The 24895-nt window shown below is 42.5% G+C and overlaps 1 long non-coding RNA gene across 1 annotated transcript in view; it reads right to left on the minus strand.

Moving 5' to 3' along the window:
• Positions 1-22741, minus strand: part of LOC146557453 (uncharacterized) — a 58771-nt gene extending 36030 nt beyond the window's left edge. Inside the window, exons 1-2 of the long non-coding RNA XR_014888549.1 lie at positions 22633-22741; positions 21405-21483 (exon numbers count right to left, since the gene is read on the minus strand). This is a non-coding gene — a long non-coding RNA (uncharacterized LOC146557453). The remainder of the gene's footprint in view (positions 1-21404; positions 21484-22632) is intronic.
• Between the last annotated feature and the right edge of the window lie 2154 nt (positions 22742-24895).

The raw sequence follows: 24895 nt of genomic DNA on the forward strand, positions 1-24895 counted from the left end.
CAGACTTCGTTTGTTTGTAACTGGGAGTGTTTAATAAGCTGATATGATACATGCTTCTGTCTGTGGGACAAAACCAACCTGAACCAGTTCGAGGGAAGCAGAAAGAACTGTGCATGTATGTCAGTCACACTGTGACTGCACACTTTGCATGTTTGTGAGTCTGAGGGTGAGGATGCTCGCACATCTCTGCGTGCCAGCCTGTTTTTGTGACTCGTCTGCAGGGAATTTGTATTCCAATGCCTCAACCATGCATGCGCCCAGGCGAAGGACTGCTGGCTGTCCAACATGTCCACAGCTGTGTTATTGAATAGCTCTATATAGCATTATCACTTTGACCTTCAGATTAGTCTATTGACCCTGAAGGAGAGGTCAGAGGTTGAATGTCAGGTGAAATCTTTAACGTTAGTTTCTGTGCAGTATGTTAACAATACAAACCACACTTGTAAGCATCGTAGTTTCTAAGTTATCAGGCTCCATTAATCAATTTTCCAAAGTTAGAGGATGTTTAGATTTAGAGGTGCACGTCGAAGTAGCTGGTTAACAGTAAAAGCTAATAGCTAATAGTCTGAGTCAGCAGACGAGGACTCTGCAGCACAAAAGTGCAACAGCAGCAGCACTTTCTGCTGTAACGTTTAGTAAAATAGGAACACGCCATCTTCTGCCAAAAGGAAGTTGTCATAAACTGAACAAGCAATAAGGCCGTTGATCCTGAGACCCTGTGACACGATTACTAACTAATACGTAAACCAATGCTGATTCTTTATTTCTATGCTGCTGTTATTTTTGGGGGCACATTTATTAATGTGCGTTGTGTTTGATCTACGTCGGGGCGGAGCAGGCATATGTACCCCCGTCCGTGGGGTTGGAGTGGCGCGTGGAAGGCGGGCTCTGAGCCAGCACCACTGACACACATAGAGCTTCAAACTCACCAGTGCATGCTGTGAGTGTGGTTTTCACGTTAGTGTGTAAATGCCTGTTTTTACACGCATACACACTCCAATAAAGGCAGCAAAGTTTCTGAATGTTCAGTGTTACTCATTTGTCATGGAACAATTTCCTACCAGCACGCTTAAACAACGGCATTATTTTTAGTTCCCAGCCTGCACCGCTGCTGCATTCTGCCTGCTATGAGAGATGAGGATAATAACACACTGGACTTAATTTAATTTGCATAATGAAATTTTGATTTATCAGTTGAGGGAATATAAAACAAAATAGATAATTGCAAATTAGCCTCGAAGTCTGGCATAGCTGTCTGAAAGGAAAAATGTGTCCCAGAGCAGACAATTAGCGTCGCAGCGGGAACAACATAAAGCGTGAGCTCCTCTCCACAGCACCGGGCGCGATCCTCACACTCCGACTAAAAAGCAACGTGGAGAAATAAGAGAGGAGACCTTTTTGAATCCAGGGAAAAGTCTGTGTCTCTTTCCCACTCTTTCAGATTGTCCTCATCCTTAGTTTTGTTGGCATCCTTTGATTTTCTGAGCCTGTCAGTCTCTCTGTTCTCTGGTACGACTGTCATTTGCTCAGCCTGCCTTCTTCCCCGTCTCTCCCTGCCCCGGATGCTCAGAGAGACTCATCCAAGGTTTCCATCCACCATCTGCTCCACAGACTGCAGGGGTCCCGTCCAGTATTATGTCTTTGTTTGTTCATCAGAGTCCAACTGCGAAAATCCTCGAAATAATGTTATTGAGCCTCACGTCATTTCTCCTTATTTAAATGATGTGTACACTGAGATGGACGATGCCTTTTACCAGGACTACACAGGAAACCATCTGTTTCATTTTTTACCAAAAACCTTTGGGGCAACGGCTCGAGTTTAAAGGGAGATATTATATTTGAAAAGGGTCAAATTTGATTTGACACGAAATATATTTGTCTAAAATGTTATGTTTGAACATGCAAACATATCATTAAATCGGAGGATTAGACTGTTCACAGTTATTCCTTCCTTTTGTTGACATGTTGGAGTCAAAGGATTTTCACAGACAGATGGTGTCCCCAGTTTTTTCTCTCTCCATAAATTTGAAAATATGGTCAGCAGCACAAAAGGATTTCTGCGTGTCCTTCTGACAAAAATGCTCAAATATAAGGAAAAGTCAGCTTTATTCATACAGCACATTTCATTGTCTTAAGGCAAAAACAGCAAAATCAAACTAAACAAGTGAATGTGCAGTTTCCCAGGTGATCACTGCACTTTTTTATTAAATGGGCCCAAATTTGCATAAAAGTCTAACAAAGTGTGAAAACAGATGAATGTTTGCAGTGAAGATTTCTGCAAAATACTCAAAACTGACGAAAAGAAAATCAGTGGAAAAATTACAACAGAGTTTAATATACAGCAGCAAACATTAAATGTATGTGACGTTCAATTCAATTTTATTTGCACGGTGCCAAAATCATCTGGGTGCTTCATGTACGGAGGTAGATCCCACAGCAAATGCTTCCTGTGACGCCGTCTGCTCCAAGGTCTTGGTTATTGGATATTTTTCATATGATTTACAATCCATATATTTTGTTCGTTTAAAGGTTTAAACGATAAAGACGTGTTTCAGTGAGTGATTCGTGTTATCTAGTAATTTCAGTATAAAAGGATCATTGGGAGATGCCACTCCCTTCCATTAATCAATGAGTTTTGGCGTATTCAGACTTCTACCAGTGTGGTGTGCCACTGATAAGGTCTAATTATACTTTAATGAGTCAAAATCCTTTGGGAATCAATGTAGTGAACACTCCCAATTTAATGATACGTATCCATTAATTAATGCTTTAACCTGCAGCTGGTTCTCAAAATTACTGTACATGTTTATTACAGCCTAATTTAATGTGTGATCTGCTGATTGCAATTAGAGAGTCTGTTGACCTGAAAAATATATGAATAATAAAATATAATATAATATGTATATTATTTATGTAATGATAAAAAATGGATAAACATTCTATGGATGAATAATTTATTGCAAAACATATAAGATAATTAATTAAAATACAAACAAATACAAAATCTAAAAAGTTGGAAAATTGTTAGGAAAAGTGAGATTATGGCTGACACTAAACCAACACTAAATATAGAAACAATCAAAGGAAATGTAAAGTCTGAGAACACCGTCGACACGGGGGCATAACTCAGACACCTGTATGGGCTAAAACTTTATCTTAACATTTTTCATCTTGTGACTAAAGTTATTAGTACAAAAAATTGTTTTTGTGGATTGTTGGGATTCATCTGAGGAGAAAATGCTACCAAAGGAGGAGCGACCGGTGATAACAGGCAGGGGGAGGAAAGAAAAACAACGAGGAGATTGTTGATATTGAACACAGAGAGAGATGAGTTTGAAAGGAGATATGAAATCATCTCCACTATTATCTGACAAGTAACTTTGCTCTGTGTGGAACAGCTCGTCCAAGGGTTTGTGATGTTCTTGTGTTTTTATTATTAGTCTGTTACGTTGCAATAATTAGCTGCTGTTTGTGCGCTGCATCTGTACGCATTATGCTAGCTAAAGTAGCCAAAGTAACTAATAACCTAGCTGGTAACTTGGGTGAGGTAACAGTGGGTACATCCGTCTTTTAAATACAGGCTATGGTCTCAGATGCTTACAGTATGTGTTAGAAACACTTGCATGGGTCACACAGTAGGAACAAAACAGCACTTAGAGTAGTTGTTTTAGCCTTCTTAAGCCTAACGTGTGCTAACATGCATACTGGGCTATGACAGCATATTTGATTATATAAGTATAACTTTTCATGTCTGACTAGCTGTGAAAAAAAGTGAAACAGTTTGATCTAATAGATTTCTGATCATGGATCAGCCTAAAATTGTGAAAACTGAAGGGACTCTAAGCAGGAAACCTCATGAGGGTCAATCAGTGAGAGGACATTTTCATTTGATTGATATTTTCACAGTAACACAGCAATTTATTCCAGTAACTTTGGCCCGATGCATGAAGATGAAAACGAGAGGCTGCTGGAAACGACACTCTTTCAACTGAAAATTAATTCCAAGTGAGCAGCATTGGCATTTTAACTCCTCTCATAACACAGCCCTTAAAGTAGGCCCACTTCACTCCATTTGGCTTATAGTGTTTGGGCTGTATCTCTTACATAAATGCTGCTGTTGCAGAGGGACGGATGAAAGGAGTGATGGATGAGGAATGGACTGATGCTGGATGGGTGGATGACAGAAGAGGGAGGATGGACTTGTGCAGTGAACCATCTCATCTGCATCCATCCTAATCAGCAGTAGAAAAAAGGTTGTGTGCACTGTTGCAAATATTAACTGTCTGTGATAAAGAAACGGGGCGATCGTGGCTCAAGAGTTGGGAGTTCGTCTTGTAATTGGAAGGTTGTCGGTTCGAGGCCCGGCTCCGACAGTCTCGGTCGTTGTGTCCTTGGGCAAGACACTTCACCCGTTGCCTACTGGTGGTGGTCAGAGGGCCCGGTGGCGCCAGTGTCCGGCAGCCTCGCCTCTGTCAGTGCGCCCCAGGGTGGCTACAATGTAGCTGCCATCACCAGTGTGTGAATGGGTGGATGACTGGATATGTTAAGCGCTTTGGGGTCCTTTGGGACTAGTAAAGCTATACAAATACAGGCCATTTACCAAGAAACGTGCTTCTGTTGGAGCAGTGTAACGTACGTGACTATAAATGTGTGCTTTTGGAGTCTGTCTTTGTTACAGCAGGCACAGAGTTAGTTTATATCCACATGTTGTCTGAAATTATTGTTATTCATGACTGAAGACTTCCTCCTGCCTCCTCCTGCATTAGCATTAATATTTACATGATCATTTCAGCACCTCCCTCTGTGTGGCTGTTACTTTAGCTCAGGTCTCTCTACAGCTTCTTACAGATTGCTCTTGAGCATTACACAAAGAAATTTACAAGATGCACTAAAACAAGCTTGATTTATAGAGGCCTCACCCAGACCAGCTGCCAGCTACCCAGCTGGGGTGCGACCAGACATCACATGACATTTACTGCATCCATGCTATGAAGGGTGAAAGCTGTTTTAGGCAGATAGTTTGAGCTGTTTGAGGGGTTTTTTTTGTCAGAATAATAAATAAAAGGATTATGAAAGAGGGGCAGCGGGGGTGTAGTGCTACCTATAACATACTATAACTATACTATACTCCCTTACATGTATTGAATGACATGATGCTGTGGAGGTAATATAGTATCTACAGTATTCTCGGGCTGTCTAAGTAACTGGTTCAGTTTGTAGAACAACTATCATGGAAACCAGCAAACAGCATGCGAACACACAGTGACAACACTAGAGCATCGTGGGCCGTACACGGACCAGTGAAACTCTCCTTGCTGCAAATGCAAGAAATCTGTCAGCATGGCTCTCTTAAATGATAAGAAAAGTTTTGATAAGTCTCTGCCCAGACTGCAGACTATAAAGACAGAGAATAGTAAAAAACACAGGAAATGTCCTGTTATTTAAATGTTTATCTGTTACTCTGCTGTAGTATGAATGGCCATTGATGACGTCTTTGTCATTAGGAAAAGCTTTATTTCACATTTTCCAAAGCCATATAGTGGGCCAGATTGGAGTCTTTGGGAGGCTGATTCTGGGCCCCGTGCCATATGTTTGACACCTTCGGTGTCGATCACAGTCAGTGAAAAATATACTTTGATATGAGCCGTTGGTTCCTGCCTTTTAAAACTTGCACAACTTTTAATTTGAAGGCTGTTCCCCAGGTCCACTTTGCATTACACATTTTCAAGCTTTACTACTGCCTGGCTCGTAGCTTGCAAGTGTTTCCAGAACATTTGGTATCTTGCATACAAACTACGAGTGAGCGCAGCAATCTGCTCGCCACCAATGACAGGAGGAACCCTCTCTGTGACTGATTTCACCTAGCAACAGCTGGCAACCACTTACCAAACATTTGTGGAACACACATTTGTGCCTCGTGACCACAGGTTGTATCTGTAGCACAGTCTGTAAATAGCCATCACGTCAAACACCTGTGTGCAGGTGCATTCTCCTTCCAGTGCTTATCTAAATGGTGCAGCTAACACACGCTTTAAAATTCTGACCTTCGTGTGTACTCCATTTACACACTAATATGCAGTCTGCATGCAAAGCAAATGCTAAATGTGTGTTGAATGCACTGTGAACAGAATGCAATCAGGCGTATGATCACATCTCAGCGATAATGCATACGGAATAAACTCAGCAACCTGGAATACCTCATGCTAACCGTAGATCAGATGAGATTATTAGCATAGCTGTAATTCTATGTTTAAATATGAACAAAAGGCAACAGATTCCATGTTTAGTACCAAGTGCATGAATCAGCACAAAGCTGATAGTGATTAAACATGCAAACTGTACCGAGCACATCCATCCACTCTCGTCCTGCATCGATGCAGCGCTTTGACTGCTGCACTCTGCCAGCCTCCAGTCTGTCCTTATGTAACCAGCTTACATCGGCTGTAGCACTGGAGCGCATGTATTAGTGTCTGTGTGAGTGAGTTTCTTTAATAAATATAGTCGTGATAATCTAAACAGAAACGTTCCTGTTAAACAGAAGTAATTATTATTTAATCAGTAAAAGACTCCTGCTGACAGCACGTGCTCCTTGTGGGCACTTCATGGAAACTGATGCCAGATCCCAAAGCCAGCATTACATAAACTGAAGACAATAATCCTCCTGTTAACTATGTCTTTGTTGCCACTTCTAGATATACGGGAACAATACAACACAGGAGCCTGATGCTCAGCAGATGCAGAGAATTAACCATTAAGCAGTTAGAGAATAAGTTGTTTTAAACATCACCTTACTTTAATATCCAGTTTAACTCAAACACAACTTTTGGTAAGTCTTTATATCAACAATACGAGTACCAAAATATCAATATATCATCTCCAGGAAACTCTCGAAATCTTGATTTTATTACTAGAAGGTTTGCCGTGTGTCCCAGCACAGTCCCAGGAGACAAGGAGTCACTCTAGGAGAGCTGGACAGGACTGTAGGAGGCCCCGACCCATCAGCAGGACCAGTACGTGCCCCTTTGTGCAAGGAGGAACAGGACGAGCATGGCCCGAGCTACAAAACCTCCAGCAGGCCACTGTTGAGAATGTCTCTGATCAAACAATCAGAAACAGACTTCATGAGGGTGGCCTGAGGGCCCAACGTCCTCTACTGGGCCCTGTGCTCACTGCCCGGCACTTCCACTGGCATTCAGGTCTGAAAGCAGGGTCAGAAGAAAACGTTAAGCTGCCTGTAGCATCATTCAGCATGTCAATGCCCGGCATCATGTTGCAAGAGTAGGAAATTCAACAGAACCCCTCTGGGACGTCTTGTTTCAGTCCCAGGTTGCACCTCGGGCTCAGTCACTGGTCTGGGGGAGATCTCCCAGGACTCCATTCGTCGTCTCATTAGGAGCGACCCAGATGCTGTCAGACATGCATATAGTAGCATGCAGTGGCACGCATGCAAACACGCCCCCTGTGTGGAATTTTCAGCAAAATGGACCAACCTGCTGCATCATTTTTGTTGTGTTGTTGAAGAAGAAGCTCAGCGAAGCCTTTCAGTTCATTGAGATTTGATTACATCTTCCACCAGCTGAACAATAAGTGTTATATTTAATGTCAGCCCCTCTGAAGTGAAGAGTTTTGGTTAATAACTGTCTTTCTACTGACAGAAATCGATACGAATGCAACGGAGCCACATCATCAGTTGGCTTTTTGTTCGAGAGTCATGACTTTTTCTCTCAGTGAAAAAGCTCATGTTCTGTTCCCTACACCCACGCTCGCAGCCGACGGCAAAGCCGACATGAAATGAGCATCACAGAGCAGAAACAGCAGTGTCCAGCCACGGGAGGCATGATTTCTCCCAGTAATGTCAAAGCTGTAAAGGTGAAGCACCTTCTTTAAACAGAGCATATAAATGCGTGTTGTCATCACCTGTTACATCCATGTTTTCTGTTGTTTCATTTGGCCCGGCATGTTTTATCCCACCATAAAACCTTTTCTGCTTCTGTGTCTGCAGTCATCATGTCTCTCCGTTTTGCTGAGACTGGAGTGACAAAGCTTTCCTTTCTGGCATTTCACTTTGACTTTGTGCACTCAACAAGCTGCCGAGTGCTGGAACAAACCGTTTTTTCCTTTCTTCATTGATGTCTTTGCCCTTCTGCTCCTGTGCTGAAAATAAACCATCACACTGTGAGGCGCACTCCTGATTTTCATATGAGCAACAAAGAGAACGAAAGATGCAAAGGACTCATTCACTGTCATGCTACTTTCAGCGAGACATACAGTATTAATGCTGCCCTGCTGTCTGACAGAAGGAGCGGCTGTATTTGCATCCATCTGTGTTTGTTGTTCTGTAACGGTGAGAGGCCATGGTTGGTAGCTTGGCTGAAGCTATGGAGGTCAAAGCAATCCAGCTGTTCTGCAGCTTGGGAAACTTGGGTTCCTCTTGTTTCACAGTTATTGCACGTGCACACGGTGCTGCGCAAAGCACACAGAGGATGCAGTGAAAGTAAATGCTGCACTGGCTTGCAGGGTTTGAGTTCTTTCTGGAAAACTCAAATAAAATACAGCCTCAATTTCAAAAGAGTTAGAATGCAGCATCAAATGTAAATGCAAAAACTTGTTTGACTTGAGGTAACTAATTATTTACATGTTACATGAATTCAATTCAGTTTTATTTATACAGCACCAAATCACAACAGCAGGCGCTTTATATTGTACAGTAGATCCTACAATAACACATACAGAGAAAAACCCAACAATCATATGACCCCCTATGAGCAGCACTTTGGCGACAGTGGGAAGGAAAAACTCCCTTTTAACAGGAAGAAACCTCCAGCAGAACCAGGCTCAGGGAGGGGCGGGGCCATCTGCTGTGATTGGTTGGGGTGAGAGAAGGAAGACAGGATAAAGACATGCTGTGGAAGAGAGACAGAGATTAATAACAAGTGTGATTCAATGCAGAGAGGTCTGTTAACACTGAGTGAGCGAGAAAGGTGACTGGAAAGGAAAAACTCAATGCATCATGGGAATCCCCGGCAGCCTACGTCTATTGCAGCATAACTAAGGGAGGATTCAGGGTCACCTGGTCCAGCCCTAACTATATCCTTTAGCAAGTCCAGAGCTTTCACCAAGAAACAAGACCCACGAATCCTGTATCAGACGAGAACGGGACAGTATCCCTCTCCCAAAAGTCCAGCAGCTGGGCTCCTCAGTTCCCGGATTTTTCTGCCCGTTGTCAAAAGGAGCATGAATGCCACATAGTGCTAAACATGGGCCTGTTCCAACTGAAATATGCTGCAAGCATCACGTTCAAAATGTGCCAATATATTCCTTAAAATGCTGCATCCCAACAGCCTCCCAATGTGTCACATCCAGTCCTATCAAAGTCTCCAGAGCTGAAATGATGTCTTCAGATGTATATATCTTTGAGCAATAAGTAGCTCATATTACTCAACAAAACTGATGGTTGCTGGCTCATCACGCCTTCTCTTGTCCTCTCACAATGAGGTGATATATCTGGCTGCAACATGAAAAATTGATCTACTCAGATAACAAAAACTTTCATTCTGCATTGACGGACCAAGAAACTGTTTCACGTTAAAAGCTTGCTTACGGGCTGCCTTCCCATCACGATGTCTGTGTGTGTCTCTGTCCTCTTTCTCTTTTCACTTTCGCTGACTGTAATTACAGATCTCTGCAGCAGCAGCTTCCCAGGTGGACCAACTCTCACGAGAGCCCTCCTTCAATTTCCTCGTCAGATTGGACTGGTGTCTGATCAGATCTGGAAATGTGGTGTCAGAGTCAGAGTGAGGTGCCTGGCGTTCCCAGCATGCACAGTGATGTGAATATACCTGTATTTGTATTAAAGTGCTAATGAAATCCAATTTAGTTTATCCATGTCTGCTTGCTGCAAATATGTTATGAAAACACGGGGACTGCAGATGCTTTATAGTTTAATTTCCCTCATCCTGCACTTGAGGGAAAACAACGCTGGCCAATCAGGGCAGGATGAGTTTCTTGGGAGACTTGGCAGCCACACTGATTTAGTGTTTGGGAAAAGTGCTTTTTGTATACGTAAAAACCACGAGAGGAAAATGTGCTGATTGCTTAACCCAGACTGGCATTTAAACGAGCGAGAGGACGTAATATCAGTGCAGCATTTCTTCAAAAGCTTTATATGTTTAGGCTCATACATGGTGTCCTGTTCATACCATTTCCTCTGGTTTGCTGCAGGTTTGACAAAATTAGAGCTAACCATATTACATATGACATCAGCTGCCTCACTGTTGTGACTGCCTACCTTATAGCCTTAGTTTAGCTATAGGACAAATGAGCAAAAATGGGCTCATTCAAACTGGGGATTTTTATGATGTCATAGAGAGCCAAGAGTGCATGAAGTAAAGGTAAAATTCAAAATTAAAGGTACATCTTTTTAAATGGTGGCTTATATTTGTATAAAATGTGAATAAGCATTTACAGTCGTGATCCAAACATAAAACTGGTTTTGACAATGTTACGTAAAGAAATCAAGCAGACTACATCCTGGACGACGCTGATTAGCATGCAAGCACTCCTTGCTAACAAACAACCTAGCAGTAGTGAAACTTGGAAAAAAGCAATAAAAATTACAAACACAGAACATAAAAGCTGTGCCTTACGACCGACACCGAATTGATTCAGAAGGTTCAGCTTTTAATTTCAAAGTAAATATTCTACATTCCTGGTTTTTCTTGCATTGCTGCTAGCAAACAAAGCAATCACAACAAGGTTTTTGCTAACCACTTGCTAACTGGTTTGGAAACACGCATTTGTTATGCAGGGTTCTCACTGACCTGTTTCTAGGCCTTCAGTTGAGGTTGATTTCATAGTGACTACCAGCGAACTCCAGCAACCTCTCCAATAAGGCTGAGAGTACACATTTTACCCTGGCACTGAGTGGTTGGTTATGAAACTTAACCACATCTGGATCTCAAGGAACCACACAGAGTCCATAGTTGGCCTAAAATGTGCCAGTTTACGGTCTAAACTGGTCCGAAATCGCACAATGATTGAAGCGGGCTTTAAAACTTTGGTGAGCCACTGTCAGAGTACGGTTCAAAAAGCTGTTTATGGACATTCTTGTCACAGAGATTAAAAAGCATTTCTAACAACATCTTCGACAGCCTTGAGACTACAGTATGAGCCACAAGCATCCAAACTATTTTAAGCCTTAAAATCTTTCCTTTAGCTTTCCTGCTAGAAATACCCAGGAATTACACCCAGCCTCAGTGTGAAGGCCACCCTGCAGACACATTTAAAATAGCTCCCATTGATTTGACCCTTTTAGTGGTACTGTTTATTCTAAAAGGTCTATGGAGGCAGACATCCAGGAAGCCGGCACCACTGAAGAGCTCGACAGTGGGCGACACTTTTATTGTTGATTTAAGTTCCTTAAACAGATGAGTCAGTGGTGAGCAGCTGTCATTGGTGGTTTGCAGTTTGTTTTTAGACCCATAGCTGCAGCACCCAAGGAGAAATACTGGGATTGACATTTAAAAGAAAAATCCATAGAATGATGACTCACTCAAGAAACAGGACTTGGTGATATGTACATCCTTTGCTGTTACAGTATTTAGCTTAGAAATGTGGCCCTACTGCTTATGAATTACTGTAATACATGTTTTGCATGTTAGTCAAATTCACATAGAAAGAGGATATGATGCAAAAATAATACCTAAGAGGACATTCGTTACTGTGATTAGCAGAGAAACTGTGAGGTTGTCAGCAGCTCAGAATAAGAAAGCATCATGTCTCTGTGCTCTCATGTGTTTCAGCTACGTTTCATAACTGTGTGGAAATAGCCAGGAGCAGATGTGCAGATGTCCACCTCCAACTTTCCTGCCAGTCTGCCTTCTCTTTGTATCCCTCCACAGTACTAAAATGTCTGATTTGTCAAAAGGCTCTGAGGATGAAGGAGAGACACCACACCTCATTACTACAGAGCCCAAAAATGACACAAACAGCAACAATAAATGCTTCCATCTCGTACTTTCTCTCTCAAACTGTGACTTAACGAGAACAGAAAACGCCAAAAACGGTGTAAAAACCATACAGATAAATAAGATATTCATGTTTTGTTTGCTGTTGTTCCACAATCACGATTCACTCTACGGTATCTTGATGTCATTGAAACATTTGTTATTCCAAGCACAAACGTTCATAATTAGTGACAGTGGGTTTTTCCTGTTTTGTGGAGCAGGTGATGCACTTTGTGTTAACGTGAAGCAATCTCTGCTCTTATTGTGAAATTGGATTTCAGATTTTTTAAAATCTAAACTAAATCTAAACTCTCACCCCCACGGTCTGCCACACCGACCGTGACAACGTGTGCATTTGCATCATCTGGATAAGCCCACACGTCACGTGGTAATAACAGTTGTAAAGGTTTTGGGTAAAGACGGGCAGTCATAGAGACAGAGCGCATCATACTTTTTAAACTATGGAGAGGAAACCGATGGCCCGACAATATGCAACCACAGGCTAAATCAGTACGCTGTGGACAAAAGACTGATAGAACCTTCAGGTCTGTGAAGGGCGGTGGGGGGAACTCCCCTGGTTTCAGGAACTTCTCTGGTTGGATATATGCAGAAAGATGAGTGGACACGTCTGGGAAACTAGACACAGCTGAACTAAACCTGGTAACAGGACATGGGGAAGTCAATCTAACACGAGACAAATGGCTATCAGCATAAAACCGGAAGTTGTGTTACATAGATGATAGAGCTCGTATGAATAACGAAATCACCAGAATCCAGAACACAAAGTAATAATAACTAAAGACTAAACTTTTTGCTTTTTTCTAACTTCTTTCTCCAGAAAGGCTCATTCATTTTCAATGTATTTTGAAAAAACCTGAAAGATTTGCAGATTTGCCCCGTAGCACCGAAGCAGGCTGTGTGGCCTGTTCTTCCCTAACATATTATTATGATGCATCACAGCTGTCAAAACGATGGACTTGCTCCGTGTCCAGGCCCTGTTCCTTCAGAAAGCCAGATAAATTCTTCTGCAGTTCTGGCAAACAGGTGGGGTTTATTTTTCAGATCAATACAATAGTGCAATTTAAAATCTGATCATTTAGCTCCAAAGCACAATATAACGTAGCGTTTTTGATCCGTTGTACCGTCTGAGAGGTGGCGTTCTCTCGGCACAACATTTGCTGTTTATGCATTGCCCCTCTGTTGTCTCGAGATGCCCTTGTATGTAATTGGCACGGTGCTTTGATTCTTATTACTTGCTCAGCTGTAACAGGGGGATGGGAAGTTGGGGGGGGGAGGGGGGTCAGCAGTGTTTTTAGCCAGGGAAATGGAAATTACCTAACAGCAACAATCGTACTGAGATCTCCACAAGATCATTAATATTCATCAAGAACATAACACGTCTTATGCAAAACAGCACAGGCTGGAGAGGTTTTTAAAAAGAAATATGATGAGTTTACATGGAGCACATGAACAGGCCCCGGCTGGGTGCAGGTGCATGCTGGGGCTACAGGCTGGTTTAGCTTTAGCTTTAACTGCAGCTTATAGGCAGCAGCATGATACTTTGATCCGATGGCACTTTAAGTGACGGCGTGCTCACAACTTCTTTTGAAACAATGAATGCATCGCAGAGAACTGGAGGGGCTGCAGCATTTGTTGCTGTTCTTTCACTGCACAGTGTCAGGCTCTGCTTCTCTGCTTCTCTGCAGCTGCACTGGCTGCCTGAGCCTGAGACAGTCGTGTCTGCTTAGTTCAGCAATCCAGTGCCTCGCATGCAGCTTTCCTGCCTTATCAGACAAGGAGGAGTCTCTCCACTGTGTGTGTGTGTGTGTGTGTGTGTGTGTGTGTGTGTGTGTGTGTGTGTGTGTGTGAGCTCGTACATCATGAAATATCCAAACACAAGTTGCCTCTTTGTGAAGTTCTGCAGAGTTGTTCAGCTACTGGAGGATATCCGTTGTCTAATCCTTCACCAATATTTATTATGCACAAACTGCTGTTTGCATTGATGCTCTTAGTCTAAGGTGAGCACTTTGATAAATTAAATGTAATGAGAAACACTTCTAGAACCCAATATATTCAATTATGAGTGCCACTGGCTTTAAAACTCCTTTTTTATTTCACAAAACGTGCCTTCATTGAGATACATTGTTTCCATCTACTGTCCATTTATCGCTGCCTATGCGTTGTCCCATTGCCGTGTGTGTGTTTCCTGTCAGGGAGCCAAATCTAAAATTTATCGTGAAAATAGGCCACAAATCTTTTTCGTTCTCAATTGTTATTGGACTCTAACGTGATTTTCCTCAAGAAGAAAAGGCCCCGGCTGACTTTTATACGGTAATATTCAGCGAAGTGGCTCAGAAATAAATGACTGTTGAATCCATGTAAAGGTATTATGCTAAGCCTGTTCAGTACCCTTGAGAAGAGCCATGAAAATAGACTGCACTAGTAAACTCAGCACTATTACCTAGTGTGGTGGTGACAAACGTGATGCAGACAGACCTTTTAGACTGTTTGACTTCTGATGGCATTGGTGGATATACTGTGAGGAAGACGTGGTCGTGTTCTTGCTTCACTGTACATCGTCTCTCAGAAAGTTCAGAGCTCAGTTACATTCGTCTTCATTTGTCATCAAGATGGTTTTTTGGTGAACATTTGTGTTCTTTTTGGTCAGCAGTGGTTTTCTCCGTGGAACTTTTGCATCTTTTTGTTATTGTTGAATCATGAACTCTGACCTCAACTGAGACGTGAAGCCTCCGGTTCCTCCGGTTCTAGGCTCTTTTGCGACTGCATAGATGATTGGCTGATGTGCTCTTGGACTAATTTTAGTAGGTCAGTCACTCCTGGGAAGTGTCGCCAATCTTTCAAGTGTTCTCCATTTGTGGATAATGGCTCCCACTGTGGGTCCCAAAACCTTACAAATGGCTTTGTCATCCAATCCAGATTGATAGATGTCAACGACTTTGTTTCTCAGCTGTGTTTTAGGCCTGAATAACATCATGTTTGCAAGATATTTTAGTCCACTTCACTTTGTCAGAGAGTTTAAGTGACCTCTCGATTCAGCAGGTCTGGTAGGATGTGGTTGGTGAACTTTTTCTTCTAAAAAAGAAAAATGTTACTTTTCCAGCGCGCACTAGGTTTCCCTTAATAAATGATATCATCATTTAAAAACTCCATTCTGCATTTAGTTGGGTTATTTTTTTTCTAATATTAGTTTGTTCACTGATCTGAGATATTTAAGTGTTTCAAATGTGCAAAAAACAAACTTTTTTAATGGCATTAATGGCAACCATGCAAAGCACCTCAGTAATGGTTCAAATCAAGAACGATAGCTCTGACGGGTCATTGAGTCACACTCGCTCATGGTTTTGTATGCATCCACCTGACAAATCTCATAAAGTGTACCATTGCTGCACATCTGCAAGGCACTTTGTAACCCCTGGTTCCTCCTCCTCATGATGAAGAGGGCTTTCTCAGAGTCATATTTGTCCTCACTGATGCCTGCTCTGTCTTCTTGTTGTTCTGCTTGACAGGCTCGGGAGGTCCCAGAACAGAAACATACTAATTATTCAAATTGGGGGAAACAAAGCAAATATGTGTCTGAGGTCAGATGGTGCCACCATTCCTTACGTCTTGTTTACAGTTTGGTGCAGATGCAACACGATGATGCTGACACGAGCTCATCATAGAACATTAAATCGTTTTTCTCCTTCTCAGCTGTGGATTATCCAAAGCAACCAGGACACTAGCATAGACGTACTTGACAACTGATGTACTAATTGGTGCAGTTAAAGGCCTCATCAGCACAACTGATTAGGTTTCATATGTCGTGGTGATTATGAGGAGCATTAAGCAGAACTCATTAATAAATATTACAGGATGCCAATAAAAGGCGTGAGGGGAATACTTAGAATTGTAAAATGTTTCACCAGCTTCGGTCTCTGAGCGTCAGCCTTTGTTGAAATCTAGCTTAGATTGCAATGTTACGTTTTCCAAACAATAGCTGTTTTTAAATTGAACTTCTGCTAGCATAGCGCTCATTTATTGATCTTTAACAGCTCATTAGGTGAGGATGTGAGTGTGTGTCTGAAAGGAAATGTAGGAGCACTGCAGACGAGTCTGTTCTTGATGAGGTTTGTCGTGCATGCACATCAATGTAAACGGCACAGGGCGCATTACTGCACGGCCTGAATGATTAACTGATTTTTACATGAATGTCTCCTTTGTTACTTTGCTAGCATTAGTGCACTTTTTAGAGGTTTCTGAGCCTTGATTTGCACGAGTGACACACAGTTAGAGCTGTTTGCAATCTGTGCTTACACTTCACCCAGACCAACACTTCCTAGAACATTATTTGCTTGCTATGAATGTTTCAGGAGACAAGTCTTAAAAAGTCTTTAAAATGCACAGACATGCTGATAGTTTGATTTGGACATGCAGAAAATGTTTCCATGCAGCAAGGCAGAGTGCACCTCCTGCATGTTTTGCACTGTAATAGCAGAACAATGTTAGGACCAGTAGGCTAGCAAACTGCCACCCACATCTCCCAATGACTGACTGAAAGATCTGAGGAAATGTTGGCCGGGGCAAATGCACCTGCTGCCAGAAGCTGTGAACACATACCAGAGGGATTTTATGCTTTGAGAGGAAAACAGAAGGCAGGAAGAAGTTTGCCTACTCGGCTGTCATAAATCTTCACTTGCAGTGTGAACACTGGCTGACTCATAATTTGCTTTTAGGGCCATCCTGTCTGTGTAAAGACATCTATACATTCACACCATATGGCTGCCTGCAAGTTGTTTCGTTTGCATCCCCGTGTGAGTTTACTGCTGAAAAAATACAGTTAAGGAAAACAAATTATTTTCTAATTTATCTGTCTTTCAGTACGCTCAAATGAGTCAAGTCAAGTCAAGTCAAGTCAACTTTATTTGTCAATTCTGCCACATGTACAGGACATACACAGAATAGAAATTGCGTTACTCTCAAACCCTAGTGATTTGAAAAATGCAAATAAAATAATTAAAAAGTAAAAATTTAAATAAATACAATACAATTTTACGTATAACAAAAAAAAGCTATGCAATATACAATATACAATATACAATATTCAAGTAAGAAGGCATAGTGGTGCAAAATAGGCAAATAGTGCAAATGGAGATTTAGTAGTGTACGGTAAGAGATAGTGTAACAGCAAAGTCTTATGAGGTAATGGCAGTCCAATGCTCCACAAAGTGACTGGAGCAGGCCAGTGCGTCAGAGAGTGAGTGTGTGTGTGTGTGTGTGTGACAGAGTTCAGTGAGACCGTGGTGGAGAAGAGGGGAGAGGGGGGCAGAATCGGGAGGGAGTTTAGCTTCCTGACAGCCTGATGGATGAAGCTGTCCTTCAGTCTGCTGGTCCTGGCCTGGAGACTCCGCAGTCTCCTCCCTGACGGCAGCAGCTTGAAGAAGCTTTGCATTGGGTGTGTGGGATCAGCCGCTATGCAAAGGGCTTTTTTAGTGAGACGGGTGCTGTAAATGTCCTGGAGGGGGGGGAGAGAGACACCAATGATCCTCTCTGCAGCTCTCACTATGCGTTGGAGGGTTCTATGACAGGACGCATTGCAGGCTCCAAACCACACAGTGATGCAGCTCGACAGGATGCTCTCGATGGTGCCTCTGTAGAAAGTGTGCATGATGGGGGCTGGTGCTCCTGCTCTTCTTAGTTTGCGGAGAAAGAAGAGACGCTGCTGTGATTTCTTGGCCAGTGCTGTGGTGTTGTACGTCCAGGAGAGATCCTCTGTGATGTGCACACCCAAGAACTTGGTGCTGCTCACTCTCTCCACAGACGCTCCGTCAATGGTCAGAGGAGCATGTTGGGTGTGCATTCTCCTGAAGTCCACGACAATCTCCTTCGTCTTCTCCACATTCAGAGAGAGATTGTTGTCAGCACACCACGTGGCCAGGCGTCTCACCTCACTTCTGTAGTCGGTCTCATCCCTGTTGCTAATGAGACCCACCACCGTTGTGTCGTCCGCAAACTTGATGAAGAGGTTGGAGCTATATGATGGAGTGCAGTCATGGGTCAGCAGAGTGAAGAGGAGGGGGCCCAGAGGTTTGCTGCAACGCTTATACGTGATCATTAAATTATGGCGCTGAGGTACAACATCTCTGAATATCTGACTGTAAGGCATGTTCACTTTCGTTTGTTAACAAATCAAAAAGTTGTGGAAAATTTGCAGTTCATTGCAGATTGGATGATATTTCCACAAGCAGTGTGTTCAGCCAAATACATGTAAGTGTATGTAACTCACGCCGCACACTTTCTCTGCTTGCAAGGATGAAAGTTACGACTGCAGTGGAGACGGCGCAGTGTCGAGTCCTCTCATGCAACCAGTTGCACTCATCAGCACAGACTGCTTTGCATGACTGATTGATTGCAATGTGCTGGCAATCTGTCTGCACTTAATCAGGCCACAGTTACACGCCGTCTCCCATCAAGTGACCTCTGCAATCGGCTCGGTTGCGCGAGGGTTAAAGGAGTTGCACGCTCACAAAGCAGACACAGGTAAATGTCACTGATTTAAAAGAGAGTTTTCTATTATTAACCATTATGGCATTGCTCACACACATGTTGCCTGCAGAGATAAAAATGTTGATTCAGTATTAAGTATTAATTTTTTCCTCCAAGTGATGCTGCGAGGTGAAAACTGAATAATCGCTGCATCTTCTATAATTGAATAAAGTAATGTAAACAGAGTTATGAATGGCTCAGAGGAGGGGAGCCTGGCAATTAGCTTTACACACATGCAGAAGTAATGCAGCTGAGAGAGGAAACAATAAAACCCAGACTCGGTGGAGCGTTACTGACGGATTGCAGTTCAGGAGGTGGAGTGGATTCTCAATCTTACTTTTTTCCTCTCGAGAGAAAAGTGATCAGAAGACGCCCGAAGAACAAACATCACACTTCACAATCATTATTTACACGGGCTAAATCACTGCCCTTCTCCTCCCACTCAGGTTTGTCCAGTTCGCTGTGACTCATCAAAACATCAAGCTGACGCAGATAGGAGAGAAATGTTTGACAGACTAAAATGCCACTTCCCTGGCGCTAAGCCACCACATTCATCATGCGTCACAGAGGGAAAAAGCTGCAAATGGGATATTGGAAAGTGTTTTTAGTTTTTTAAAAAACAGCCAGTTTAGAAAAGCCAGCAGTAACACAGGATTTATGGCCTCGCACTGATGCCCGTTTGTGTGGCTCTATGAAAAGGTCGGATTGTAGGAACTCAGACGGTGCACAGACACATGGCACAGAGGAATTTGTAAGGTCCGGTTTCCCCAATGGTGGCAAAACCCTTAGTAAGCACAACTGTTGGTCACCAGCTTTGCACACATCTCAGGAGGGATTTTGGCCACGCCTCTTAGCAGAAACTCTGTGGTTTCTTGGTTTCCCATTAAGCTTCAGCTTCCACGATAGATTTTCCATAGGACTGAGTTGTGGAGACGTGTTCACAGTCACAAACCAGCTTCCACTGGTTGTTTCATTGGAAAACAGCTGCTGTGTCAAAATGTGATCTACAGTCGGCTGTGAGTGTAAAATACAAAAACGTCAATGCTTCAAAATCCCTGATTTTCCAAACATCATCATTCTGCACTGAGTGCTGCACCGCAGCTGCTACGCCGCCCAGTTACTAAATAAGAGAAAGTCCATCATGTGATCAACAGTGTTGCACTGAGACTGATCCACGACTGTACATTTAGCCCCGTTGATCCTCTACTATAACCACTGAGCATGTGGTTCCTCACAAAGCACAGATAAGAACAAAAGCCCACACAGATCATAAATACAGTCAAACCGCACATTTGTAAATGGTTTCTGCCTGCACGGTGCATCCTTAACAGCCTCAGGAATAAATTAACTGTCAGCCAAGACGAATGGCTGCGTTGCCCAGATGGGCTGTGGGATCCATGGCAACCGCTCCACCGCCTTTTAAAACGTTGTTGTGTTTTGAGTATGATTTACTCATCTGGGCTCCGTCTTTCTGCTGTTTTGTTCTAATCAAGCTTAAACAAAATGTATTGAAATGTATTCTGTCCAGCCACACGGCTGCCACAGGCCCTGCCATGCTCCCGACCTCGGATCACATGGATTTACATGGTTGAGTATGAATATAACTCCAAAGAAAAGCATTATTCCTTTTCCTGCAAAAATACAAAGATGGTTACAGTGTTACTGTCACCATCCTGGGTCGTTTGACCCAACGCCTTTCAGCATTTTTATATATTTTGATGTTTATGTTCAAGCTCTTTGGGTTACCTGAGTTCATTCCTAGGTTGCTGTTCTAGTTCATTGTTTCTTAGATGCTCCTTGTATCTTCACCCCTGTGTTTGTCTCCCTCACCCTTCACGTGTTGTCATGTTCACATCTCATTATGCTTCCTGTTTTATTTTGAAGAGGTCTGCTGTTCCATGTTCATTGTAATCAGCTGTTTCCCCCCAATCACCTCCTGTGTGTATTTAGTCTGTGTTTGCATTCATTCCTCGTCCGGTCGTCTGCTACGTTCACGTCATGTTTCTAGGTTTGACATGTATCCATGTCAGGGCTTCACGTTCACGTTCAGGGTTTCTTCACGTTTCAATCTTCACCCAGTCGAAGTTTTTTAGTTTTGCCTTTACCCTTTTAGTTTTCTCCTGTTTAAATAAACAGCTCGTCCGTTTTTAAATCAAAGTTTTGTTTTGCGTGTTTCCACACAGTCAGCCTCAGCCACACTGTGACCGTGACAAAGGGACTCTTACCTCTTTATGTACTGCTATACTTCATGTTACCTCATATTCTAGAAAGTAAAGGCTGCTCCTGTCGTGGTTATCAGGACAGTATTTGCTCCAAAGACTAAAGTAGTCACTGCAGTCAAGCTGGATCTTTGCTCTGTATATGTGCAGTGTCAAGTCCAGTGTAAACACAACTTCAGCTTTCATTTCTAAAAATGTCTCCATCCACATTATAACCATAAGCATATAGAGATGTCAGCCAATCAGAAGCCTGCAAACAACCACATGGTGCACAGTCTGACTACAAAACGGGTGAAATTGTCACACTCCTCAGAGTTTTGTTTTTAGTGACTCAAAGTGCATTTCTGTGTGGACATGTGCACACAGGCGACGTTTCTGATTTGGTGAAACGTTCTCAGTGTTTCTGAACTTGAATTCAAATAACAGTCAAAAAGCCTGACTTTATTTTGTCTTTTAATGTAGTGGATACAGCAATGCATTATTTAGGCTTACTGCATGTGAAAGCCATAGGCATGTATTATCAATTAAATATACATATAAACTGATTTTATGCGCGTTCATATTTTCCACTGGCATCATATATACAGATTTAAAGGCACATCACAGGTGACCTCAATTTTAGATGACACCAACTCACCCAGGGAGACCACATAGTTTCATCCTGTCAGAGATGATTTCAGTCCATTTAAAACTGAACCTGATGAGCTGCGATGGGTCTGGAGCCACAAAAAGACCAAATAAACGGTTTGCTTAATGCTAAGGATGCTTAAGCTTCAAAATGAATAGAACCAAAAACATTGCTATCAGGGGTGCAGCGATACACAAAATTCATGGTTCGGTTCGATACTTTGGTGTCACGGTTCGATATTTTTTCGATACAAAAAATGTTCATGCCTTTTTAATTTGTCATTTATTAAAATTATAAATATATATTTAACTCAAAAGTACAGTTTTTAAATTGAATGTTGCTGAAACAACAAAGTAATAAAATAATAAATCTATCTGATGGAGAAATCTCTCATCTTTGGAAAAGAGAGTTTATTACAGAGAAATGTCTCTTTCCAAAATAAAAGCTATACTATACGCTTCTTCTGGGCTATATTCTCAGCAGCATATTAAACATATCAGGTCCCCATAAGGAGAATCCTGTGCTAACGGCTGTAAATGACTCGGGTAAAGTTTGTAGCATGTGTGCTTGTTGTTTTGTCTGCTTCCACTTGTCTTTGCACTAGGATGATGTCGGAGTAAATGTGCAGTCATATTCGTTGTGTTCCACTAGTGCTTTCAGGTTAATCTCGTTGAAATGACCTTAACGCCACAACACGGCAAATCTCCGTTAACGAGCTACCGCGGATCGCCCCGTGCGTGGGGCTGGACGGCCAACACGTTAACGAGCTAACTGCGCTAACACACTAGCTCCCACCCATGTAATTGAGCATTGCTGGCACATCCAACATACTGTTTTACTTTAGTCCATGACTCGCTTACCTTCAGGGTCATACGTCACATGAAAACCAAAATAATTCCAAAGACCAGATCTGAATGAGGGTGGGGGAGGGTCAATTTGCCATGTTGCAAGGAGAGCTTAGCTTCTGTCTCGCTAGCTTGCCCTGCGCTCAGTGAATCTGCGTTCGACTACTCCGCCTAGGCTGCACTGTCGAGCGCAGATCCACTGAGCGCTCAACACAGACAGCATCGTCAGAAGGAAAGTTGATCAAATAAATAAAAAATGTTGTATTGTTCCATACATATGCGTACCGAACTGAAAGCACTGTATGAACGGTTCAATATCGATACGAGTATCGTTGCACCCCTAATTGCTATGTGAGAAGAGTTTGATAGAAAGGAGCCAGGAAACAAGTTACCTCTGACTCTTCCGCCTCGACTTCTGGCCGAAGATCAAACCCTAAAGATTCCAGGTGATTGTGTTTCTTTAGCTCTGAGCTGACTGACAAGTCTCTTCAGGTCCAAAGGGGATGATGGGAGAGAGTGAGGAGGAGAGAGGAAGCAGCAGAGGGACAGATCAATGGTTAGTCGACCCTGACAAAAAGATCAAGGGCTGACCTCTGAGTACAAGATGACTATCTGGGCAGAACAAGAGTGAAGCAAGGGTGAGAGGGAAAAGGCTGACAAGGCTCTGTAGACACTGCAGTCTTCCCAGTGGTGCCTTGGGCTAAAGGGGGAAACACTATGTTCTAGATCCTTTCATAATGATTTCATTAAATGTCAGCAATATGATGGGAGAAGACGTCACAGCAGCCAGTATGTCTCCTAAACGTTTCAAAAGATCTCATTGCCTGCAAGTTTTCCAATTTTCCACCTGTTTGATTAACAAGTGATGAGGTTTAAATTTAAAGTACTTGATCAGGACCTGTTTATCAGGCTCTTTGCTCTTTTTAGCAATTTAGATTAATTCGTATCATAGAAACATGCAAAATAATCTAAATAAAAACTGATAGGGATATGAAAGGTAGTGAAGCAATATATTTATTTAACCCTTGTATGGTGTTCGGGTCTGTGAGACCCGTGTTCAGTTTTTTTCAAAAGAAAAATTAAACAATTAATTATTTTTTCACGTGTAAATGTGTTGTGTCTTTCCACTCACTCCACTTGATTATAACTGATTTATTTATAACATTTTATATAAAAGAAAAACGAGAAGCACATTAATTCATAAATGTGATCTAACAAAGGTAAAGGGAAAAAATAACCATGTTTGCTGTTCATATGTCTTGTAATTGGGATGAAGTAAACATCTGTTGAGTAATTTAACATAAAATTGTTTGATAGTGTTAATTTGGAAAGCCAAAACTCTAGCGGGTCCACCAGACCCATGAACACTGGCTGAGTAACAAAAATACGAACACCACACAAGGGTTAAACAGTTACAGAATATTTTCAACATTTTTTTAGGAGGGTTAGTACTGTCACTCTCCTGGGTTTCAATCCCCAAACCAGCTATAATCCAAAGACCGACGTCTCAGGGTAATTAGTCATTACAGTGGTTTGCAAAAGTTTTCGGCCCCTTGAACTTTCCCACATTTTGTCACATTACAGCCACAAACATGAATCAATTTTATTGGACTTCCAGGTGAAAGACCAACACAAAGTGGTGCACACGTGAGAAGTGGAACCAAAATCATTCATGATTCCAACATTTGTTACAAATAAATAACTGCAAAGTGGGGTGTGTGTAATTATTCAGCCCCCTGAGTCAATACTTTGTAGAACCAGCTTTTGCTGCAGTTCCAGCTGCCAGTCTTTTAGGGTCTGTCTCTACCAGCTTTGCACATCTACAGACTGAAATCTTTGCCCATTCTTCTTTGAAACAGCTCCAGCTCAGTCAGATTAGATGGACAGTGTTTGTGAACAGCAGTTTTCAGATCTTGCCACAGATTCTGGATTGGATTTAGATCTGGACTTTGACTGGGCCAGTCTAACACATGGATATGTTTTGTTTTAAACCATCCCATTGTTGCCCTGGCTTCATGTTTAGGGTCGTTGTCCTGCTGGAAGGTGAACCTCCGCCCCAGTCTCAAGTCTTTTGTAGACTCCAAGAGGTTTTCTTCCAAGACTGCCCTGTATTTGGCTCCATCCATCTTCCCATCAACTCTGACCAGCTTCCCTGTCCCTGCTGAAGAGAAGCAGCCACCACCATATCTGACAGTGGGGATGGTTCAGAGTGATGTGCAGTGTTAGTTTTCCACACATAGCGTTTTGCATTTTGGTCTCATCTGAGCAGAGCAGCTTCTTCCACATGTTTGCTGTGTCCCCCACATGGCTCGTGGCAAACTGCAAACGGGACTTCTTATGGTTTCCTGTTAACAATGGCTTTCTTCTTGCCACTCTTCCATGAAGGCCAACTTTGTGCAGTGCACGACTAATAGTTGTCCTGTGGACAGATTCCCCCACCTGAGCTGTAGATCTCTGCAGCTCGTCCAGAGTCACCATGGGCCTCTTGGCTGCATTTCTGATCAGCTGCTTGTTCGGCCTGTGAGTTTAGGTGGACGGCCTTGTCTTGGTAGCTTTACAGTTGTGCCATACTCCTTCCATTTCTGAATGATGGCTTGAACAGTGCTCCATGGGATGTTCAAGGCTTGGGAAATCTTTTTGTAGCCTCAGCCTGCT

This window comes from Mchenga conophoros, linkage group LG15 (genome assembly GCF_057382185.1).
Source record: "Mchenga conophoros isolate Kocher_MC1m ecotype Shallow Benthic linkage group LG15, M_conophoros_male_GT1.1, whole genome shotgun sequence".
Taxonomy (NCBI): Eukaryota; Metazoa; Chordata; class Actinopteri; order Cichliformes; family Cichlidae; genus Mchenga; species Mchenga conophoros.